Raw genomic sequence first — 22,764 nt, 5'->3', positions numbered from 1 at the left:
CTCGAGTGCATGGAAGATAACTTCCTGACACAACTGGTAGGTGAGCCTACCAGGGGAAGTGCCTTGCTAGACCTATTGCTCACAAACAGAGAAGGAAAGGACTAGTGGGAGATGTGGTGGTCGGAGGTCGTCTTGGGTTTAGTGATCATGAAATGGTCAAGTTTTCAATTCGTAGCGATGTAAGGAGAGGGGTTAGCAGAACCTCCACCTTGGACTTCCGGAGGGTGAACTTTGACTTGTTCAGGACACTGGTTGAGAGAGTCCCTTGGGAGATAGTCCTGAAGGGCAAAGGAGTCCAGGAAGGCTGGACGCTCTTCAAGAAGGAAATCTTGAAGGCCCAGGAGCAGGCTGTCCCCAAGTGTTGCAAGTCTAAAGGGCGGGGAAAATGGCCAGTCTGGATGAATAAGGAACTTCACATGGGACTTAGGAATAAAAAGAGGGTTTGCCACCTTTGGAAGAAGGGACAGGCAACTCAGGAGGAGTACAGAGATCTCTTTAGGTTATACAGAGAGAAAATTAGGAAGGCAAAAGCCCAGCCGGAGCTCAACTTGGCCACTAACATTAAGGACAACAAAAAAAGTTTTATAAATACATCAGCAAAAAGAGAGCCAGGGAGGATCTCCATCCCTTACTGGATGCTGGGGGGAAAGCTGCAACCAGGGCCGAGGAGGAGGCTGAGATACTTAATGCCTTCTTTGCCTCCATCTTCAATAGTCAGAACAGCTATCCCCAGGGTGCTCAGCCTCCTGAGCTGGAAGATAAGGATGGAGAGCAGAACAATCCACCCATAATCCAGGAGGAAGTAGTCAATGATCTGCTTCTGCACCTAGACGTACATAAGTCCATGGGGCCAGATGGGATTCCCCCAAGAGTACTCAGGGAGCTGGCGGGAGAGCTCACCAAGCCTCTCTCCATCATTTATCAACAATCCTGGTCAACAGGGCAGGTGCCAGGTGACTGGAGGGTGGCTAATGTGACGCCCATCTACAAGAAGGGTCAGAAGGAGGATCCGGGGAACTACAGGCCTGTCAGCCTGACCTCGGTACCAGGAAAGATCATGGAGAGGATCATCTTGAGTGAGCTCTCACGGCAAGTGCAGGGCAGCCAAGGGATCAGGGTTGGCCAGCATGGGTTTAGGAAGGGGAGGTCCTGCTTAACCAACCTGATCTCTTTCTATGACCATGTGACCCGCCTTCTGGATGCAGAGAAGGCTGTGAACTTTGGTAAGGTCTTTGACGCCGTCCCCCACGGCATTCTCCTGGAGAAGCTGGCGAATCATGGCATAGACAAGTGTACTCTTTGCTGGGTTAAAAACTGTATGGATGGCCGTGCCCAGAGAGTTGTGATTAATGGGGTGAAATCCGCTTGGTGGCCGGTCACCAGTGGTGTCCCTCAGGGCTCAGTTTTGGGGCCAGTTTTGTTTAATATCTTTATCGATGATCCGGATGAGGGGACTGAGTGCACCCTCAGTAAGTTTGCAGATGACACCAAGCTAGGTGGGAGTGTTGATCTGCTTGAGGGTAGGAAGGCTCTACAGAGGGACCTGGACAGGCTGGATCGATGGGCCAAGGCACAACTGTATGAGGTTTAATAAGGCCAAGTGCCGGGTCCATTTCGGTCACAACAACCCCAAGCAACGCTACAGGCTTGGGGAAGAGTGGCTGGAAAGATGCCCAGCAGGAAAGGACCTGGGGGCGATGGTGGATGGACAGCTTAACAGGAGCCAGCAGTGTGCCCAGGTCGCCAAGAAGGCCAACAGCATTCTGGCTTGTATCAGGAATAGCGTGGCCAGCAGGAACAGGGAAGTGATCGTGCCTCTGTACTCGGCACTGGTGAGGCCTCACCTCAAGTACTGTGTTCGGTTCTGGGCCCCTCTGTACAAGAGGGACGTAGAAGCACTGGAGCGTGTCCAGAGGAGAGCTCCCGGGCTGCTGAGGGGTCTGGAGACCAGGTCATATGAGGAGAGGCTGAGGGAGCTGGGCACATTTAGCTTGGAGAAGAGGAGGCTGAGGGGAGACCTCATTGCCCTCTACAACTCCCTGAAAGGAGGTTGGAGAGAGGTGGGTGTTGGCCTCTTCTCCCAGGTCAATAATGACGAAACTAGAGGAAGTGGTATGAAGTTGCAGCAGGGGCGGTTTAGATAGATATTAAGAAGAATTACTTTACTGAAAGAGTGGTCAGGCTCTGGAACAGCCTGCCCAGGGAGGTGGTTGAGTCACCATCCCTAGAGGTATTTAAGAAACCTCTAGATGTGGCACTTCAGGGCATGCTCTAGTGGCAGAGATTGTAGGGTTTTGTTTGTTGTTTGTTTTTTTTTTTTGTGTGTGTGTGGTTGGACTTGATGATCTCAAAGGTCCTTTCCAACCATGAAGATTCTATGATTCTATGATTCTCCTGACCGTTGAAGTTTGACACATATGATATGCTGAAAGAAACAGGTTTGATTTATTGTTCTGCTTTGGCTGCTGCAATCACAGACAGAGCTACCCTATAGATATTTACCTCTAGACAGTTCTGATTACATTATTTGCTTACTTTGTTTTACTTCTTCCTGTTTATAGACACTCCTTTCGTTGCCCTTGCATCTCCCTTACTCTGCCCCAATCCCCTCTCATACAAACATCCTGCACCTTATTAGATTTCCTTTTTTGAACCTGCTGAAGTTCAACAAGGCCAAGTGGAAGGTCCTGCACCCCAGTCAGGGCAATCCCAGTATTGATACAGGCTGAGGGATGAATGGATTGAGAGCAACCCTCCAGAGAAGGATTTGGAGATACTGGTGGATGAAAAATTGGATATGAGGTGGCAATGTGTGTTTACAGCCCAGAAAGCCAATCATGTCCTGTGCTGCATCAAAACAAGTGTGACCAGGAATTCAGAGGAGGTGATTCTGCCCCTCTACTCCACTCTCATGAGTCTCCACCTGTAGTACTGTGTTTAGCTCTGGGGTCCCCAGTGCAACAAAGACATGGACCTGTTGGAGAGGAAGGACACAAAAATGATCAAAGGGGTGGAACACCTCTCCAGTAAAGAAAGGCTGAGAGGGCTGCAGTTGTTTAGTCTGGAGAAGAGAAGGCACTGGGGAGACTTTATTGCAGCCTTTCAGAATATAAAGAGGACTTATAAGAAAGATAGAGACATTTTTCCAGGACTTGTAGTGATAGCACAAGGAATAACAGCTTTAAACCAAAAAGGGGTAGTATTAGTTTAGATATAAGGAAGACATTTTTTACCTTGAGGGTGGTGGGACTTTGCCGCAGATTGGCCAGAGAACTTGTGGATGCCCCATCATTGGAAGTGTTCATGGGGCTTTGAGCAACCTGGTCTAGTGAAAGATGTCCCTGCCCACAGCAGGGGGGTGGAACCAGATGGTCCCTCCCAACCCAAACTGTTCTATGGTGATTCTATGTTGGCCTTGTTTTTGCACATTTGTAGTAAAATTAGATACTTTTGACACTACTATGTTGGCAATGTTGGCCTTGTATATTAGTATTGATATGGTTGTCTAGATACTGTTGGCCTTAAAAGATTTTGCTCTCCAAAAGGTTTCCCAGTGCTTCCCCCCTCAACTCTGTACAAAACTCAGCCATTTCTCAAGTAACTTCCCTATACCCACCCATGATATCCAGCTTTTTCTCATGATGCTATCAGTTACCTCTGGCAGCTTTTTACATGGTTGTGTGACATGTCCAACAGTTCATGTTCAGTAGTTCTTCGCATCCTACTACACAGTGTAACCTAAGGCCAGGGGTAAGGCAGCAGACTAGTCATTTGCCTGCAGACCTAATATCCTTGTGGCTTACATTTGCTATAGCAGAAGCCTGCAAAAACAGCCCCATAACCACTACTGCCTCTGAGGTATCTCTTCCCACAGACATTGTTGCGTTTACCTTTCCCATTCCCACAACAGTGGAAGGTTCAAACCCTCCTCGCCATAAATCAGGCCTTAGTTGTATGTCATATCCAACTGTGCTGGGTTTGGATGGGATAGAGTTAATTTTCTTCACAGTAGCTGGTAAGGGACTGACTACCTTTTGGATTTGTGCCGGAAACAGTGTTGATAATACAGGGATGTTTTAGTTATTGCTGAGCAGTGCTTGCACAGAGTCAAAGCCTTTTCTGCTCCTCACACCACCCCGCCACTGACCAGGTTGAGAGTGCATCGGAAGTTAGGAGGAGACACAGCTGGGATAGCAAACCCCAATTCACCAAGGGTATATTCCATACCACGCGATTTCATGCTCAGCAATAAAACTAGGGGGGGCTCAGGGACTGGACGGGCATCGGTCGTTTGGTGATGAGTAATTGTTTTCATTTGCATCACTTGTGTTTCTTGGGTTTTATTTCTCTCCCTTTGATATTTTTTATTTCTTATTATATTCTTTTTCATTATAAATTATTATTGTTGTTGTTGTTATTATTATTATTATTATTAATATTATATTCCAATTTTAAACTGATTTAATCTCATCCCATGAGTTTTCTCAATTTTAACATTCTGATTCTCTCCGCTTATCCCACTGGGGGAGTGAGTGAGCAGCTGTGTGGCACTTAGTTGCTGGCCAGGGTTAAACCATGACACAAACTCTGCCTGCATGTAGTCACAGAGAGATTGTGTAGGCACTTGTAGCATCAGTGTCTGTTTTTTGTCCTAGCCACAAATCTGAACCTTCTTGCCTATTTGTTTTGGGTTTTTTTGTTTGTTTGTTTTTTGACTGCAGACCAAACCTCTAACCTTCTAATTTTTCTAGGTTATGTGGAAAAAATTAGGTTCTTTGAATCTTAGTTCAAAAATCCCATTTTTTCTGTTCTTGAAAACTGAGGAAATTAATCAAAGCCCTGAAGCATCATCAGCTTTACATGGTCAGTGCCGTATTTCAGGCTTACGCAACTGCTTCATGAATCTGTACTATTTTATTTGTTTGTTCAGAAAGCTGGCCCTTGACTCATCAAACACAAAGACTGAGCTTATTCTCCATGTTTACTAAAGCATTGTCATGTTCTTTAGATTTCTGATGCTTTCTATTGACTTCTAGCTGTTCAAATATGGCCAAACTGTTTAAAAGTTATATGTCTCCCAAAGTGACAGTCCATATGAAGTATTATGTTTATAGAAATACACATGAATGCATTCGAATTAGTCATTTGTTAATAAAATCCTGATAAGATACCTAAACCTTTTGTGGCAGATAAACTATAATTTCAAAATAGAAAAATGTATCTGAAAAAATAACAAAAAAACTCACCCCACCATCTCCTCCCCACCCCAAAAAAGAAAAAAAAAAAGAAAAATCAACAAAACCCGACAAAATCACAGTATTAATCTACCCTCAAGAAGAGCCTACTGAAATAAAAAGTAAGGTTAGAACCTTACAAATAGGGGCTTAAATCTTATAATTTGTCTTTTTCTTCTTTTTTTTTTTATTCTCATTGCTGTCTTTGTCGTAAGGCTGCAGAAATTTGTACTATTTTCAGTTTTCATTAAGTACAAAGATTGCCTTGAGAATAGTTTAATTTTGCACAATTTCTCTCATTATAGTCTTTTTTTCATGAAAATGGATTTATTCTGAGACACTTTTTGAAGATACTTTCGGGCTATTTTGTAGGGAATTAGAACATGATAGATTAGGCTTCAGAAATGCTAAATCTTATTCTAATGACAAAGATTGTGGCAAGAACAAGTACTGGTAGCTGAATGAATTCACTAGCAGCACAATTGTAACAGAATCGTGAGAATAGAAAGGTTCATCATACTTATGAGGTAGATACCAATTATACCAGGAAATGTCCTAAAATTATTTTTTTCTTATTATATCTTAGGATAGTTTGAATGTGTACTTAGATTTCTACAGGTTTTGTTTTGTGTCTTTTTTTTTTTACAATATAAGAATAAGTCCTGATTCTGCAATCATGTACAATTGCAGGTGGTCTTGTAAACCTCCATAAGATTAGCCATGTGAATATGTGCTGTTTGGTCTGGATCTGTATAAAATAATAATGTAAGGAAAGGTTCTAGTGAGAAATTCATCTACATGATATGTTCATACAAGCAGTGTTACACCTAAAGTCACAAAATTTAAGTGCCTTTACATATACTTTATATGTATGCTTCTTATACTACTGGACAGTATGAATCATGAGAGCAATGCTACATTGGAGCAGAAAATTCTCGTTATCTTTATAATAGTGTAAGTGTATAAATAACTGCAGTTACTATTTAGAAGTCATCATTTTTATACTTTATATTTCCAATAATTAGTACTACATAACACAATGAAAGTGTTACTTCTACTACGATTTATTTACATTATTACACACTGTGATAGGTTACACACCTTACACATTCTGTTTGATACTGAAAATTTTGCATATTTATCTTCATTTTGAATCCTTGTTTTAGTTCATTTTTACCAGAATATTGGACTAAAGAAAATAAATATATAAACAAATAATAGAGAGAAATCTTACAGTAGAAGAGGAAAGGGAATGAATAAAGAAAGAATTATGGGCTCTGACCTAAGGATTTTGCTTGACTAGAGCAAAGAAGAAATTCAGGCAGGAGCATAGTCACAAAGCTGTGCTATTGCACTGCTTCAGGTTCAAGCTTAAACATAAAAATGGTTAAAATTGTAGAAACGAAAATTTATTATTTAGTGTGGGAAATTATTTCCCCTGTCTCTTATTGGGTGTGGGGAGTGACAGGGGGTTGTGATGTTTAGGAAAGCGTGTGGCATGATATTATTTGAGCAGCAAAGTTATTGATATCATGGCTGAGTACCCAATATGCTTCACAGCCATCTAATCGAGCATCACTTCCTCCTTAGGTTTGTTACTGCTTCATTACTTCAGTTTCTCTCACAGGCTTCTGTCCCATCAGTTGTTTATTTTTCCTCCTGACAAGATGTTTCCCTTCATTCTGTCTCTTGCTCATCATATTTCTTTCTGCTTTCTTGATTTCTCTTGTTCATAATAACACGTCATTCTGCCCCTAAATTCTCAGTTCCTCTAGTTGTCTTTCTCCCAAGCTTTTCAAGTCCATCTTTCTCCTTATATCAGCTCCAAACATGGTGAAAAAATTAGAAAGTAGTAGTTACTTTTACTCTCTTCCTTTTCTGGTTACATTGGCTGAAGAACATTTTGCAAGATGAAGACTAATTTCAGTCCTGGGGCCAGGGCTAATAGATGATAGTAGTAATTTTGATTAAGGATAAGAGCCTGCTAACTTTGTCAGGGGAAGGCTTTAGTAAGAAACTTGTAAAAATCTGTAAGCATCAAGAATAAATAAATAACGCCACAACATTTGTTAGTGTTTTGTGATATATTTAATTTGCTTTCTCAACTAGAACACTGATGCCTTACCAAGCAAATCTATTGAGGCATCTTATATGATGGGTAAAATTTGCATGGTTTTGTGACAAAGACTCAACAAAATAATCATGATGATGATGATAATAATAATAATAACAATAATAACAACAACAACAATAATTCATCCAAATAAATGTTGTCATATTAAAAATACTTCACGGAAATATTTATTTTTCTTGAATATTTCACAGTTTTTGAAAATTAAAAAATTAAATGTCTTTTGGTCTAAATTATTCCTTTTTGAAGACTTTAGGTTCTACTTGGATTATATGCAGTCTGAAGCATCATGTTTTGCTACTTGCATTTATTATTAAATATTTAAGAATTTCCATTACAGAAATATTTTTAGATTTTTCTTTTTTTTTCTCCTTTTGGGAGAAGGAAAAAAAAAATAACAAAATCTAGTTTTGCAGATTTCAAGCAACTGCACATATCACAAACCTAAAAACACAGATTTGGCTCGGTCTAGCAGTATGTTTAATTCCCCCCCTCCTGCCCCCCCCCCTTTTTTTTAATTCTGTATTAATATGGACATTTTTTAAAAGTTTAACAAAACTTTTATGTAGTCCTTAATTATCATGAATATTTCTGTTTCTGTCTCCCTATATAAGGACTGATCCTCACCTGAAATGTTGCCATATACTGTTATTACCACCCTCCTCCCAATTCAATAATCAATAGATTACAAGACAATAACGGCACCTTTGTATTTAACCCATTGATAACCAGTTTGTATTTTCTGATATCTGTACAGTAGGTGTTTTTCAGAGAGTTACTCTTCTGCATCTGTGTATTGGAAACTTTAAGTTTTACATATCCTTTGCACTGTGTACTACTTATTACAAAGTAATAAGTACTCCATCCTAAAGGCCACTTATTATATTGGGTAGGTAGTCGTGGCTTGTCACGCCTTTTCATCTTCTAATCTTCTAATCTTCTTACAGCCAAAAAAGTAGATGATACTGTACTGTTAGATCAAACATCTGATATTTATTTCGGAAGACACTTTCAGCCTAAACAGGCATGAGAAATATTTGAAGATGAGTTATTATTTGTGTCTGTGAAAGAAAAGAAATACTTTGTCTTACTTATTGCTTTTTAACAATTCAGTCTCTTTTGTTTTCCTGGTCACAAGGAAAAAAAATGTATATTTTCAAGTCAAAAACTTTATATTATCTGTCTGTATATTCTCTCTACAGAGTGCTACTAGAAATCAACTTATTAGACTGTATCTAGTCTCTAGGGGCAGCCAGCAGGCAGTTATGCCTTAACTCTTTAATGTGTGGAAATACACATCTCAGTTTCTCATAGGATATTATGGAATTCTTATTGTCCTTAGGAACACACTGCACAGCAAAAAGTCCAGCACTGGATTTTCCCAGGAGAAGAAGCTTTCCTCCCACAGGCATGCACTAGCCTGGTTTGGCTCAGTGAACCTGTGTCTCACGACTGGAAAGCAGCAGCGATGGGATGAGCCTGCACCATTACCAATAACCTGCTTAGTGCAGCCTCCTCCAGTTCCATCCCTGAATCTAAATGAGTGTTCAGACCAGCAGCGACTGTTGTGACTAGATGCTTTTGAAGATGTTACTTTGAGATGGATAGCCTTTATGCTATTGAAATGTTCATGATATACTTTTACATTATTACAGTTGTTCTTGAATAGCGACTGATAGAAATGAGATCGGAAATAGTGTCCTTTTCACTGGTGATGTATTTTGATTCCCTGATGATTTGTGCTGGGATGTTCTGTGAATTGTGGTACACAAAGCAAGATATTGAAATTCGGATTACTAAATCCTTCTCTTCTTCTTTACATTGTGCACCAGGATTGCGTACCTTAGAAGAAAAAATATTACTGAAAGTCTACTGGGTTAGATGAAGGGAATTTGACCTGAACTGAACAATTCTACAGACTTTGGGGAACCATATCTCTGCTCATGCACATATGAAGGTAAAGAAGTTTTAAAGCAAAGACTGAAAAATCTTCTTGTTTGTTTGTTTGATTTATGTTTGTGGGTTTTTTTCTCTCCCCCTCCCCCTCCTTTATCTAGGTGAACATTCTGACAAAATAATGTTCTTTCTTCCCCTTTTTGCCAACTTCTTGGGGCTCAGAGACTACCCAGTTCTTTTCTAAGTTGCTTCAGGGGCAACTGTAGAAATTCTTTCCAATTTACTTGCGTGGTCTCTTACAAAAGTATTCAGGTATTATGTGTTTGCCTTCAAGATAAAGCACACTAAAACATGTCTAATAGTTATTATCCTTCTTGATCAGCAGTCCTCACAGCTGGATAGTCCACTGCCTCCTTGAGTGATTTGGAATCAATTTGGAATAATGAAAATCCTTTCGTTGTATTTGTGGTTTTGGGGTTTTTTGTTTTGGTTTGGTTTGGTTTTGTTTTTATTGTTTTTTTTGCGGTTTTTTTGGGTTTGTTTTTGTTTTTTTTTTCCTTGCACAAGTTCGGAAAAATCTCTCTGAAAATAAGAAGTGAAGAAGTATAAGCCTGTTGCTTTAACTGGATGCACACTGTATTAAATAACTTACTAGCCACTCACCTCATGAACCATATGACTTTATCTGAATATCTGCCAAATAGATGTCAGGCCATGAGCTGCAGCCGTTTAAGAACAAAACACCGTAAAGAAAAGAAAGAAAATATTTTCCCTAGTTACCCCCAACATCCCATTTGACTTTTGGGTAATTTTACCTTTCTTTTTTTTTTTTTTTTTTAAAATGTCAGAGTGTCTGTATAGACAACATTTGTGGCAATTTAGCTAAGATTTAGTCATACCCTATCTGATACTTCATCATCTATCATCTCAAGCCCTATCTTGGGAGGGTTGAGATGTGGTTGGGAAGGGTGAGAGATGATCCTGGGTCTAGCATTTGATAGATAGATAAATTTAGTTTCTGATTTACTGCAGGGGATAGAGAAGGTACAATTATTTCTGAATAAATAGTAATAGCAGTATTTGGAAAAAATAAAAATTAAAAAAAAACCATACCAAAAAACAGCTTTATTTTTTGTTGTTGTTCTTGGTTTGTTTGAAAGAGTGCGGGTATTTACCTTCAGCATAAAAATCTGTTGCATAGTAGCTGACAGGAGTTTATTTATTGCTGACTAAATTCCTCTCCTATAAAAGTTTTACGACACACTTTGTATTCGGTGTTTCTTTTTACTGGTGAACTCTCCTCTGTGAAAGTATTGTAGCTTTGAATCTCATATAGGCATATACAATCTATTTCATGTCCTGTACAGAAAATTTCTCTAAAAACATGTAAACCGAAGAAATTTTAGTCGATACTTTGCTCTATAGCTGCAAACAGAGGAAGAAAATGGATTTGGGGAAAGGCCATTTTACCTCAAGGGACCTCGGGCATGGGAGAATTAGAGCAGGGTCAGGTAGTAGAACCTCAGCAGATGGGAGGTCTCCAGTAGGTGGATGTGCTGTGTATATTTGGCATGGGGGCAGGTATTCCTGGGAGTCCTGGAGTGCCTAGGGATCAAGAATATGGATCATTATAGTATTGGGGATATTAATATAGAATTGCTTGTTTAAAATGATTGGAATTCGTGTTAGGGAAGCAAATGCAAACTAAGGTAAGTTCTCCAAGAGCACTGTAACCACTGAATTGCTTCAGAAGCAGAGATCCCCGGTAAGAACCAAGACTCCCTCCCAACATGCGCTTTTTCCTGGCTCTCACTGGGAACAAGAGCAGAAACAGCAATAAAAACCTTCTACTGGCATACACATTCAGAGTTTTATTGCTACTGCTACTCATGCTCTGTGAGTGAAGAGAATGAAATAAGGAACTACACACCGAAACAGCATGGGATAAGCAGGCTATACTGCTGAGCGAGTTTGCCCTCACTTTCAGACATGGCAAATTACAGTACTGAATTTAAAAGTATTTGCACCACATGATCCCTAAATAATAGTAAGCTAAAGCTCTGTTATTTGATGTCGTGTATAACCTCATCCTTTCCAATGCATTCATTAGTGTATAAACACTGTGATTATATCCCTAACATTTGCTGTGATGTTTGATGCTTTAATTTTAAATTGGGCACTATTGTTACGTGAATTAATCTCCAGATTGTTCTGCTCTTTATAAATTTTTTAATAATTTCAAAAGACTAATAGTATATAGGAATTGCCCCCCATTAGGATAAAATTAATTATGAATGTTATCAAGAATTATGTTCGTTCTGCAGGGGTAAGTTGTTATTCCTTACTAGAGGCAAATTTCCAGTGAACACAGATATGTTGGTTTTCTAGCTGACACTAACACCTGTGCAATGAAGGCTTCCCACTAGGTTACTGGGGTTGGTTTTTGTTAACAGTCAGGGTTTTTTCACGTTTTTCTATTATGTACTTTGCATTTTGGGACTTGTTTTTATTTTCTGCTCATTCACAGCTTAGAGCTTGCATGAAAATCAAGTTGATAATTCTTATTTTTCAGTTTTATTTTGACACTTTCTTGGACTTCTCATTACACTTACGTCAAATAAAGGGAAAGATGTTCTAAGTATGTATTTAAATGATCTGAATTACACTTCTATAAGCTATTGTATTTTTTTTAAAATATATTTCACTTATAACTTTTGAACTTAACACAAATTATGGTATTTCATGTTTATCAAGAAGCAGTGTTTATCTGGAAACAGGAAGAAGTAATTTTTCGGTAGGTCTGAGTTGGAGGTGATAAATTCATTGTTGCTTCTTCAGGTTAAAATGGTATGTAGAGTATATGGAAAAAAAAAACAAACTGGCACATAATAACTGTTTAAGATGCCTCCACTTTTACTTGAAATCACTCAAACTGAAGAAGGTTCTTATGGTTATGGAACATCGTTTAGTATCCACAAATTTATGGGACTGATTGTGTTTGCTATGGGAGTTTCCAATGAAGAGTGGAAAGCATTCTTTCTAAAAGACTGGAAAATGAGGATGAAGAATAAGTACTTACAATGGGGACATCATGTTTCCTGCTTTAACTTTCCCACAAGTCCTTAAGTTTATTTATAGTACTTTTATTTAGATTTCAGTTAAAATTTGTATATGTGGATAAAGTAGAGTTTTAAAGTCTGACAATCATTAATAGAGCTGTTTGAATGTGTTCTCAGCAGCAACCCTGTGTAGAGTTTGACTGTTTTCCATGCTTTCAAAACGTATTGGCAAAGAAGGTTGAACTGGCAATATTGTCTATTCTATTTTTGTGGAACCTGGCAGAAATATGAATTTTGGTGTTCTTCTGAGTGGTATGAATAACTCTGCACATCTCTGGAAGGTGATTTAGCATGAATGAATTCTTTGCCTTGATATTTATGAGTGCAGCTGTAGGCCATAACCTAAAGTCTGGAATAAATTTGCTGTGAAAGTGAAATACAACAAGAGTTTTATGAGTCCCAGATCATATAAAGTGTTTGCAAAATTAGAATGATTAAAGGATGATAAAGCACCAGGCTCAGATAAATTGTTCTGTGGCATGTTTGGGGAAATAGAAAAGACAGTGGCAGATATTTTTGATAACTCACTGTGGCTAATGAAGTAACAGAGGTGGCTAAATGTGTTTCTCTCTAAAAGTTTAAGAAAGGATCTATGAAAGATTCAAAACTTCAGACATGAAAAGCGTACAATAGTTAGAAGAACAGTTAGAATGAGATAGGATTATGAACCATTCAAAAGAATGGCATATAACTTGTAAGGGACATGACTAATTTGCTTGGTTTCTTTTAATACTATATATTTACTAAACTTGTGAAGAAAGAGGTAGTTGTGGAAATAATTAATGTGGATTTCAGAAACATTTTTATATGTCATTATACAAAAGCGCACTTCTATGCTGGGACTCTCAGTGTTTTGGCATGAGAACTACAGGAAAGGGATTTTATGCAACAGCTAAAAACTGGGCCAGGGTTACTTATCAGCTCTCCTTTTTATATGGAAACATAGGAACTTGGCACCTGAAGTAGGATGAAAGGTGGCTCCCCAAATACTTTTGAGCTTGCATGTTCCTTTAAAAGTTCCAGTCACAATTTCTTAGCTTTGCTATACAGTATGACATAAAATTAGAGAAAGTTTTTAGTTAAACTTTCTTTTATGCTTGAATAGAGGATTCTGTGTGAGTGTCCTGATTGGAGTCTTTTGCTACATCTATATTAATAAATTAAAAAAATTAAGGGCTCATTCTCTTGCCTTGATTGCAAGCGATGCAGGACTTCTCTCCATTCACATAAACTGTCTCCTTCCCCAGGCAAAATAGCCACCATAAATCTACCCAGGAATAGGTTCCAGAATTTCCATGGTGTTTCAATATATGGATTAATAAATTATGGGTGCCCATTAGATGAAGATATATATGTGAATGGAAGACAGGAAAGAAGGGAGAAATGGATGGGGATTACTGTTTATTATATCAGAATGTTCTATAAAAGACATAAGGAATATTATCTGTGAGGTTACCTTCTCAGAAACCAAGATTACTAGTACAGAATTCCTTACAACTTGGTATGTCAGTCTTGTGCTTAGATTTCTAGAAATATCTGATTCTTACTAAAAATTCTAAAAAGCTTATTAAAGGCATAAACATAGTTTAAAAATAAGATATTATATAATTGAACTAATACTATTTTTCCTCTGCAAACAGTACATGATACAGTATCAGTGCATTCTACTGATGTTGCATGATAGACACACAAATATTTTCATATGTGTCAGTTCTTGTTTCCATGACAGTTAAAATGCTGCAGAAAATAATAATAAAAGAGTATATGAGGTAGCATTCCAGTGACTGGAGAGCGTGTATTGTCTAATGATTAGAAAGATCCAGTCTAACCGTGATGACTGGGGAAGAAGTAGGAGGATTGGGAATTCAATGAGGTATGTCAAATCCTATTAGTCTACATAATTTCCTCTTGCTGAATTCTGACAAGGCAGGACTGTTATTGGAACTGAGCAAATATTCATAGTAAATAATTTGTTCAATTAATTTTTTATAACTATGTCAGCAAGCAATTTATTTTATTTTCCTTAAAAATCTATAGCTTATTACTCAATATTCAAGTGTTGTTGCTTAGCAATGATTGGTCAAATAAAACATAATGTGTCAGTCTTGCTAATTCATTGGGTAAGTGCAATTCAAATTTATGACAAGAATATTAAAAAAACCAAATGTCTTATTTAGTTTTCTGTTGACATGTTCAAATAACATGCCAATGAGTCATAAGAAACACCTATGGGAGATAATAAACAGAGTTTTATTCAAATAATTAAAAATATATCACTAAAATCCATATCTTACAATAATTCATTTTCTTCTTTGTTTAAACATGGTCATTCAGATAGTTTTTAATTGTAATTTAATGTGGTCCTTATCATACAAAGTAAGCATTTCAATACATTCTCTCCTCTTTTCAAAGCATTTTCCTACAATTTTATCATACTTCCCAGTGTTCACTTTGAAAGGGAAGAGAATTCCTGACTGTTTCAGTGTACTGACAAATTAGGTTTAAAATTCCATTTCTTGCTTATGCCATATTTCTATAGCAGGCAGATATGAAGTGGTGGTGGGTTTGGTTTGACACCTCTTACTCTCAGCTGAAATTTGCCTCTTGAAATTTAAGAACTCTGTTATTTGACCCCACAGTGATCTGTTATTCACATGTTAGCTGACAATCTGTGAATAAACATTATCTGTTCTTAAATAATCTCCAAAGAGGTGGGGGGATTGGCATTATGTTTTTGCTACCTGCGACAGTTTCATTTCATTTAAGTGTGGGGTTTTCTTCCCTTCGCAGGGTACTGAAAGATGTTTGCCAGTGAGGGCACGGTAAGAGATCAAGAGCCCAGATGACTGATCCTGAATAAAGCAGAAACAAATTGATACCAGCAAGCAGCAGAGATAGTAACTAGCTGCAAAACAAGAGGTCATGATCTGAGGTTAAAGGGGGTAGTAGCTGACAGGCAACTCAAACAGACTGTCTTTATACAAAGAAAAATTCAAATACAGAGCAAAGCAGTGAGAAACTGTAGAAAAGCAACGGCAGCCATGAATTGGGGAGAAGAAAAAAGGCATATTTCATAAATGGAATCATAATTATGGTCAAGAGGAAAGCCAGTGGCTAATCAAACCTCCTGACTTTTTGTTCAGATCAGAGTTAAGGCTCAGAATGATAAGGGGGAGAAAACGCAAAATTAACTACCAAAAACTATTCTACCCTACTCTTTGGTGTGTAGTCTGGGACTTGCATGTTTTACTTTTAATCTTAATATTTTTGTTTTGTTTTGTTTTAAGACAAGAATTTCTCCTACTCGGTTTAGATTCATTTTTAGACTACACTGCATTTCAGATTAAACTTTAGTTTCTGCCTGTTTATATGTGTTATTAGTTTGATTTTAGGAACAGCCTTCCACCTACACAATCTGTATCGACCATAGTTTCTCAGTTTTATTATAAGTTTCTGTGATTTGGCTGGAAATCTCACGTCTCATCAGATAGTTTGTGGATAGGCAGTGATGCTCAGAAAACAAGAAACATTGAATCACGTGGAAATGTGAGGTGTAGTAGGTGGGATATTAGCTTTTAGCATTTTCTGTTGATTCCCTTTCTGTCAATGGAAGCATACTTCTACACAAAACTGAAGGTAGCTACGACTTCTCCTCATTGATTTTGTACAGAATTTAGGAACCATTCTAGATAAACTGAAATCTTCTCTGACTTCCCAGCTTATGTTGACTAATAATATTTCTCTAAAATAAAGCCTAGATTGTGTATTGAGATTAGATGGAATTGGACCACAGTTTCCCCAGAAAATTTTTTACACATTACACATAAATTAACGACCATATAACTTTTCTCAAGTGTTCTGTAACAATTTACTAGAATTGGTATAATCAACAGACTAGATGGGTTAAATCATGTGTTAACTAGATGGGTTAAACCATGTGTTGACTAGATGGGTTAAACCATAGCTGCAAATGAAGGAAGTATGAAAAAATGTGTACACTGAAACATGTGAAACAGCAAATAAATTATTATCATTTGAACAATTATGATACGAGAATAGAAGTAGGAGAGATAAATCCGATAAATTTATACTTAATATTTCTTTTCAATTTTGTGGCACACTGGCCAAAAATCAGCAGGAAAATTCTCATTGCAACTTTTCTTGTACACATAGCACAAAATGAGTAATGTTATACATATTACTCTTTTTAGCTACTAGTGTTAGCATAATGCTACTTGAGTCCCACCAGTGCTAGCAGTGTTGACATAATGCTACGGGAGTTCTCATGTAAGAAGAGTAAGTTTTAAAGCTAATATAATGACATGTTAACAGCTCCATACAGTAGACTACAAATTCACTCATCTGTCTTGCTTGTGGCTCTTGTTCTGCATGATTACAGGATATTGAGTACTGAAAGAGTGCAATATAGGAATTTTTTTTTTTCCTTCCACCTGAACTATCTTCTTCTCAGGAAATTGGTAAAAGAAAATAGAACAGGTGTTTGTGGTATTTGAGATGTATTTAAGTAGAAGTGGACTTAAGACATTTAAAAATCCTTGGACAGCCATTTGCAGTGAATGTAAATATAGCGGTTATGTTATTTTAATACCTATCTGTTCTCATCAGAGCTTAAGGGTCCAAGTAAGAAGAAAAAGAATCTTCCTCCTAAATAACTAGAATTATTCATGTGAACAAAGACTAGACAAAACACAAGAACTTGGTGTGAGAAGAAACTAAGCAGCACTAAGAATACTTTTCACTTAGAATACTTACCTTCAAGTAATTACATTCATGTAGTAGCTATGCTTAAGAGCTGAGAGAGGCTCACATTTGAGATATGAAAAAGCATTTCCATGTCAAACCACGAACAGTTTGTGTTTCTCTATATTTATCTTAGAATTATCAAATGGAAATGGAAGAGAAATCTCCAGCTGAGAAAAAAATCGAGCGATTATTAGAAATCTTCATCATAATTTTCATTAGTGAAATCAGGGTATTTTATTTACTCTGGTGATTTGTTGTTTTTTTTTTTCTATTTGTCTGTCTGTATATAAAATTTCATAACGCTTGTATGTAGAATGCATGTCCTTACTAACACTAAAAGTATTTTAGTCAGGAAGAACTTCAAAATACATTTTCCCATTTGAAAAGTTTTAGTTATCCAATCATAGACAAAAATAACATCGTATGTTTCAGAGAACCAATCAAATGCAGAGAACAGTGAATCAATAATATTCTGTGAAAAGAGTTTATACTTCATTATCAACACAAAAATTGAATTGGTTAGCATAATATGTTCAGTGATTTTTTAAAAAAAAATTCATAAAAACGGGTACAATTCAGGGTGCTTTAAGAAGAATAAAGGACTAAATTTACAGCAAACATTAGCGTATCCTTCTTTTAACTTTTAAGTTTGAGTTGATGGAATTATCATATGTCTCATTTCTGATGTTTTGTTTCAGGAGAGTGTGACTGACTGCATGAACATGAATGTGGAATGACAGTATCACAGTAGTTATTACTCAGACAGAATGAATTTGCATTGAAGTAAAGACAATAAAGTCGTAAGGGAGTTTCCGTAAGAATCTCAGCTCTGGGTTCCTGTTAAATATGCACTCCTACTTTCATTGGCTTTTTTCTTTGTTTTACTGTGAATTAATTTTATTCCACTGAAGTGTCTATATTAATCCAGCTCTTCCTTCTTTTTATGCTTACTCAGTCCTTCTCTTAAGAAAAGACATCTGAAAAAGAATATTTATGAAAGGAAAAAAAAAAATCATTTAAATTCTTCTTGAGTAAATCATGAGAAATTACCTTCATGTCACAATTAGATTTCTGGCATGTGGAACTTTCATAAAGACACATTGATCAAATATTACATTTCTTAAGTCTTTAAGTGAGAACTTAATATGAACTTGATATGGACTGAATTTTTTTTATTTTGGATTATGAAAGTAACGAACAAAAAAATCCCTGTTGCTTTCTGTCAAGGAGTTATATAGATTACAGGGTGTCTACACATGGGGTAGCACTTTGCATAATTATTAGTACATGTGATGGAAGGCTGTAGGTACTTCTGAGAGTGAAGCAGGTTATAAGAAATAATTTTTTAATTTAAGTTTTGAATTTAATCTCTTCAGTGATTAAAAAAAACCCTCTACATATTTCTGCAAATGAGGATATTAAGCTAAATAAATGAACTATAAAGTGTGTTAGCAAAAAAAATTGTTCATTCATTTGAATGGGTAAAATAAATCTAATGTATATTAACAAATGATGCCTTTATGGCTCATTTCTAATGTCTGAATTAGAAAGTAAAGCAACCATGAATTGCCTGCCCCTCTGGTGAACAAGATCCACGGAACTCGTACAACAAATGCCTGGAAGGCTTACCCTTCATCATGACCCAGAATGTGTCCTGAAGTCCCAGGATGAAAGCTGAGATGTGTCTGCCCTTGACCCCTAGCTCCCAACACTTCATTTTCAAAAAGCTGACTATCATTCAACAGAGTTGGTGGGAAACATAAGCTTTCCGTGTGAGGCAGCTGACAGTGCTGCTGAACCGAACGTAACGTTCAGCATGAGATCAATAACTCATGGTCTCCTTCTCAATGGGATTGCTTTTCTTTTGTGCGTGTAAGGGGAGCCTGGGGCTGAGCTAGTTACTGCGTTGGAGTGATTGAATTCAGAGGAATGAATGAGCAGTAAAACAGAGCTTGCCTGCTCCCCCCTTTCCCCATTCCCCCTTCTCTTTTCCTTTCTTTTCTTTGCTTTTTCTTTTGTCTCAGGACCAGTGGCAGGAGAGGGGGAGAGGGACAGGGTCAGCTTGGACTGTCGATGTGCCCTGGAGTACTCTCAGCTGACGCAGGGAATGTTGTTAAGTGGGGTTGTTGTGCCCTGGGTGCCCGCCCCACCACACGGCTCCCCCCCACCACGCTGATCCGCTACCCTGGGGAGGTCAGCACTCAAACCCAGAGGCAGCCTGAGGAGACAAGTCAGAGTGACTAACCTTTCTTCAAGGCACTTGCACAATGTATGACACTGACCTAAACTCCTCCTTAACCTAGAAATTAGTATCTTTTACTAGGGAAGAAAAATGGTGGCCAGCATATAACTCAAAATTTCCGACAGCGTTTCTATACAGGCTTTTGATGTCTGAGTAGGTGTAACTTATATGACAAAGGAGACACAATAGAAGTAAGTATAGGAGGACAGGGTTAATGTATGCTTCCTAATGCTGTCTCCTATTTTCTCATTTTTTAATGTATGATGTCCTCTTTAATTTACATTGATAAACATGCAATGGGTGCAAGTAGCCAGGAGTACCCACACTTCTCCTTCATCTTTAAGATGCCAAAGCAAATAAAGATATTTCTGAACTTCACACAGGAAAGCACTCATGTAGGGAAGCACAATCTTTTGGAGAGATCACAGTATTCTGTAATGGGGATGCTAGTTTGTTTCAGTTTGGTCATATGTGTTAAATGCAGAGCTTCCATGACTTTCAAGTGGGAATTTGAATTTTTCTCAGCTTTACCTGATTTTCATTTGACCAAACTACTGATTAAAATGAAAAATATATTTGAGTATAACATGAGATTATAAACATTGATGACCTTTCATTTTATCACCACTTGGAGTGTTGTTAGCATTTTTTTAAAAATGTCCATTCTAACATTATCACTTAATTCCACTATAAACAGATTGACCTCTGCTGTAGAGGAAAGGGTTTGGTTTTCTTCTTCCTTTGCCATCGATTTTACTAATTCTGACTCTGCCTAATAGAAGTGGCAAAGGAAGAGAGCTCTTTGACATCACACCTCTTCGCCCAGCAGGCTTTCTTAAGCTTGCCCAACTAGTTAATTAAAAACATTTGACATTGGTCACAGAGTAATGGTCACCTAAATGTATTGCTTGGTTACTGGTTTATCCACTTGAAGTCTAAAGTATCAGGATTTTTAAGATGAAAAACAACCTCTTGATATCACTATCTGCAAGTCTCAAAGGCTGGTTATTTTCTGTTGGTGATCTTGATAAATTTTTTACAAAAGCTGTATTATACACTGATACGTAGTGAAAAGGTCTTGCACTCTATTTTTACAGCAAATTTGGAAAAACATCAATTTTTGTATAGTTTTATTTTTATTAATTTGGAGGTAAAAATCCTCCAAATATATCTTTTCAGAAGGAAAAAAAAAGTAGTAAAATACAGTTATATGAGTCACAAAGAACATTCTTAAAAAAATAAATAAAAATAATGTTTGAAAAAAGATTAATATCTTTTTTGCCCTGTTTTTCTTCTTTCTGTATAGTGAAGGACAGTGGCATTGAAAATGACCAAAATTAGACAAGTTATTTCTTTTTACATAAAAAATATATGAAGCTGCGCATGGAAGAAGATCAGAAATCAGTATAGTGATTGTTCAGAATCTAGAGAAAGGGCTTTTACATAATCCCAACCTCTAATTCACTCTTTTAGGGGAGAAAGAGAAATAACATAGTAAGAACGATTTGAGAAGAATTAAAACTTACTTTTTTATACATTATGTTCATAAAATTATTTTCCATGATTAATTACTTCCATCTCCTCCCTCTTCCTACTCAAATCTTTACCAACCAAACCAGACTAAACCAAACAAGCAAAAAATACCCAACCCACAATGCATTTCACTCTTGAAATGACCAAAATTTAGCTAATGGAAAAAATATCTTAGTAGACTGTCTGCAGAACAGGTATAGGATATTTATTTTATTACAACTGAGAGAAGGGTTCCCAATTCTTCAGGGATGGACAGGGGAAAATCTCATTAATGAAAAATGGATATTCCAAAACAGTCTATCAGAGACAAATGTAAAGTTAATTAATATGGATATCTAGATTCTTCCACAAAGCACACCTGAGGACTAGCATGTTTTCATTTATTTACTTTAGTCATTCTGCATTTAGTCATTCACCTTCCAAGGATGAACAAATCATTAGCAGTAGCCAATCAGCAGAGACTACATTTTCTATTCTTAACCTGAACAGAATATCGCAGCTGGTATGTGGCAGAGACAGCAGAGGGGGAGAGACAGCTGAGATGGCCAGGTCACTTCATCCACTGCACATTCACACTGAAGTCAGCAGAAGTTAAAAATGTGCAATCCATAATCTGATTAACACTAGGGAGTCTGGAAAGAAGATGATGAGAGGGCAGAACTCCTTCAGCTTAATTTTGGAAAGGAACTCTTACTCCTTTGGGTGATGCTAATCATGTTTAGCAACACACCTGAGGTCTGGAATTTAGCACTTCTTTCCAAAAAAATAATGACAGCTTCATACTATACATTTTTCCCTTGTGTTTTTTTCCTATCCTTTTTATCAAAACAGGTGGGGTTTTGGTTTTGGCTGGGTTTTTTAGGTTTCTTTTGTTTTGTTTTGTTTGTTTTGTTTTGTTTTGTTTTTTAATAGAGGGGGGAAAATAGAGACCTAGTGCTGTTAAATGACAAAAACAAATTAGGTTTTCATTGCACTTAATCAATCTCCTATCAACAAACCCCCAGACTAAGCAACTTTATGGCATGGATTTAGCATAAATGATATGAAGCAAACAAACAAAACCCCACAAAATATCAGTGGGTAAAGCTATTCTTGGGAAACTCTTGGGAAACTTTGATTTTTTTTAACCAAGTTTCATGTGTTTTTTGCTTCTGGTATCTTATTCCAAGAATTCTGGGAAGGAAAAGGTTATTAAAAAGATATAATTTTGGAAAATCCACCTAAGCATGTTAAAATCAATGTTTCCCTTACAGAACAAACCCTGGGGAGAGAATTAACAGGAATTACTGTATGGGTTGGTCTGCTACTTGTTTTGTATGCTTGACTGCTTGTCAGTTGGCAGAAATCAATGGTTCCCTTTTCACACTGACGAGAGAAGGAAATGGGGGTCAAAACTTTTCCTTACGGGTAGTTGGAGTATAGATTAAGTATTGTACCTCTGTGTCTCCAGTGTATCTCCCAAAAATACCACTTGCCATACCTTTTCAAAAATATGCTGTTTGCATTTATACGTTCATTCACAGTTGATTAATTTGTGTAATATTTCGCTTCCTGCATTTGTTGTAAAATTTATTGTAGCTTATCATAAATACCTATTGGGGCTAAAAGAAAGTAATTTATGCATCTTATTTAATTTTATCTTCTTCTTTATTATTTAATACTCTTTTTTCTACCATCATATTGACTATATCCAAAATGAAGACAACCCGGCTTCCTTTGTCTGGAGTGCCTTTCTTTTGCTCTCAGTAAGGATACAGCAGATATGAAGAAATCTTACCTATCCAACGGGTAAAAGAAACATCCCAAAGGAGAGTCCATATAGTGTAGTCATTGTGTCACGTGGCA

General features: G+C 37.3%; 1 long non-coding RNA gene across 1 annotated transcript in view; it reads left to right on the top strand.

The window, feature by feature from the left end:
* Positions 1-12,563: 12,563 nt before the first annotated feature.
* The window catches only part of LOC128904166 (uncharacterized), a 37,264-nt gene continuing 27,063 nt past the window's right edge, over positions 12,564-22,764 (top strand). Inside the window, exon 1 of the long non-coding RNA XR_008464418.1 lies at positions 12,564-12,661. This is a non-coding gene — a long non-coding RNA (uncharacterized LOC128904166). The remainder of the gene's footprint in view (positions 12,662-22,764) is intronic.

Source organism: Rissa tridactyla, chromosome 1 (assembly GCF_028500815.1).
Source record: "Rissa tridactyla isolate bRisTri1 chromosome 1, bRisTri1.patW.cur.20221130, whole genome shotgun sequence".
In the NCBI taxonomy this organism is placed as follows: Eukaryota; Metazoa; Chordata; class Aves; order Charadriiformes; family Laridae; genus Rissa; species Rissa tridactyla.
The sequence above is the reverse complement of the archived record's forward strand: the minus strand, read 5'-3'. Positions and strand labels throughout refer to the sequence as shown.